This window comes from Pinus tabuliformis, chromosome X (genome assembly GCF_031772625.1).
Source record: "Pinus tabuliformis cultivar Carrire ecotype Pingquan chromosome X, CPIR1, whole genome shotgun sequence".
Classification (NCBI taxonomy): Eukaryota; Viridiplantae; Streptophyta; class Pinopsida; order Pinales; family Pinaceae; genus Pinus; species Pinus tabuliformis.
Window position 1 is genome coordinate 901,656,508 of NC_142308.1, and position 3,156 is coordinate 901,659,663.

The window sequence follows — 3,156 nt, forward strand, 5'->3', positions numbered from 1 at the left end:
CATCTAAAGATCACGGGGGTTCTAGTGAACCCTCCAAGAAACCTGGCCCAAGCAGGAAATCTGCTAAGCAGCACAGGGATGAGAATGTGCAAAAGGACAGAGTAATGGAAACGCAGACACCCATAGAAACTTATATCCTGGGACAACATGACAAAAAAGCAATCAACAAGGATCAAGGGGGGCGAGCACCTCCTCGCATACCGCATACCCAATGATGAAAATATTATCTTGGAACATCAGGGGACTTGGGCACCCCTCTAAGGTAGCAGCCCTAAGGGATCTTATCATTTCTGAGAAGCCAGGAATTATTCTGTTACAAGAAACAAAACAAAACCACAAGGAAATGAGTAAAGTCATTGAGTAGCAGAGACAGTATAGAGGAAGCATTAGTGAGGCAAGAGGAGCCTCAGGAGGAATAGCAACAATTTGGAATCAAGGTATATGGAACTGTATTTCGGAAACAATAAATCAACACTGGATCAAAACAACTCTGGAAAATAAAGCAGATCAGCAAGCCATTATCATCTACAACATCTATGTGCCGAATCACTGTAGAGATAAGGATAGTGTTATACTGAGAGGGGGGGGGGAATCAGTATTATCAGATCAATAAAACTTTTTCAATACTCAGAAACATATACGCTACTTCAGTTAAGTGAACCAGCGTGTACACGCTACTGTGTCTAAAGCAACCAGCGTATAACCAGAAATCTTATGATTCAGTTAGTTTATCTTCGGTAAATGCATCATGACATTATTAACCATATTAAAAGTAAACAGGTGCAGTATAACAGAACAGATCATCACACGAAAGCCACACACATGAACACCATGATATAAGGTGGAAACCCAATGTGGGTGAAAACCACCTGCTGCAAGTCGTCTCTATCTTTCTTTAATAAGAAACTTCAGTTTACAATCTTTTGTACTGGTGCAGCCTTATACCAGTACGCAGGCTACAACCTGCAGAAGGCTACAACCTTCTCTCGTTTTCCAAATTCTCCTGGAAGGGAGCTCCAACCCCCTTTGCTCTTGTACTAGCTAAGATACTAGTACGTAGGTGCTGGCCTACAATCTTCTTTCCTTCAGGTACCACTTTTCATCAATTTTCAGACTGGATACTCCTAAAGCACAACATTTCAATCTGAAGACCACGATTCATTCACTTTTCACAAAATAACCAATACTAGCATCATCAAACGTTGAATCACTGAACCACTGAAACCCTGTCAACACCCAGTCACCAGAACACAGAGCAGACTACAGAACCTCTGCAATAACAGTCAGACCCAACTGCAACCCAAAAATTAAGCTTCAAAAGATATACGCTACTTCAATGAAACCAACCCGCGTATACACGCGCTTTTACCGAAGCCAACCTGCGTACAGATCTAAAAATAATTTCTCATAACTTGCAGTTGTACCAGACATCAGTCATACTCAGAACATAACATTGCGTCAGTATGCAGATTTAAAAATATGCGTAATCAACCATATACCGATAGTTAATTTCAAATCATTTGATCCCGATCTATCCTTAGATCTAGTCTTCCATCAACCGATGTGATCTCTCCTTAGCTCAGATCAAGCAATGTATCATCAACCCAGAACCTGCACACTAGATCTCTTTCTTCATTAGATATTCAAGACTTTTTCGATACAATTGCCTAATGATCTTCTTCTCCTTATATAGCCTTAGGCCCTTCTCAATACCACGGTCCAAAACCATAGTAATACAATACCATCAACTTCAAAACTCGGGATCAACACGACTGTCGAGATACCTTGGTCCAAAAACATAGGCTCAAGTACCGAGGACTAACTACCACGGACCAAAGGGAAGCTTCTCGACATGTACGCTTTTTTCTGTTCATGAAACTGCGTGTATACGCGACTTCGTATATAGCGAGCCTGCGTATCCGCGACTTAGTATATAGCGTACCAGCGTGTATACGCAACGTGGGCTTAATGAACCTGCGTATATGAAATTTCTCTTCATTCTTGTAGTCTGGACTGAGATCTGTCATCAAAGAGAGTTGCCATCAAGGACAACACCTGTACCGTAGCGCCACACCTGTGCCAAAATGCGAACAATCTCCCCCTTTGGACTTGATGGCAACCCCAAGATCCTTAGAATCATTCTCCCCCTTTGTCATCAAGGGCAAAGGGCTGTGCTCCCCCTGAGAACATGCTGATATCTCTGCTCTGCTGTGCTGAACATGCTCCCCCTGACTGTAGGCAAGATCTGCAAAACATGATCTTCAAAAAGAACCAAGACTTATACATCATAAAGGACCTTCCTATCACCAAAAGACTCAATACATACATCCATACTCCCAACCAAGAGGGGATACATCAGAAATTTACATATAACAACCAATTACATTACATCATTCATCCCAGGCATAGTGGGGAAACCATCATAGGCCATTACATGACCTTGACATCATAAAAGAGATATCACAAAAGAGATACATGACATAGAGACGAAAAATCTAGACCAAGACTTATGAAAGTCACCAGTAGCATCTGATAATCATCTTTTAGATCAGCAACCAAGATTTCCTTCTATGCTCCTTCTCCTGAAACCAACAACAGTTGTGAACTAGGACCAAAAGCATCTAAATGCCAACAATGCTTTATTAGACTTTAAGCTGCTCCCCCTGAAACTGTGCCTACTGCTCCCCCTGAAACTGTGCCTGAAGGACTCTGTCATACCCATCTCAGACCTTCTCCAACCAGAATCTGCCCTTGCTGTTCAGAACTCCATATACGCGACTTCACCTGCATAAATCAGCGTATGTACGCGGATATCCCTTATACAACACGCGTACACCAACTTTTCTTTAGAACAGACAAGCTTCAACAGCAGGATGAAGCATCAACTACTCCCAGCTTTTTGTCTGAGATATTCAAAAGTCTCCCTGGGCAGTGGTTTTGTGAGAATATCAGCAACTTGTTCTTTAGAAGAAACATACTCCAACTTGACCTTTTGTTCAAGCACTTGTTCTCGGAGGAAGTGATACTTGATTGGTATGTGCTTGGTCTTTGAATGCATGACTGGATTCTTTGAAATGCTGATTGCACTTGTATTATCACATAAGATAGAGACAGGTGGAGTGCAAGTGATTTGAAAATCCTGCAAGGTCTGCATCA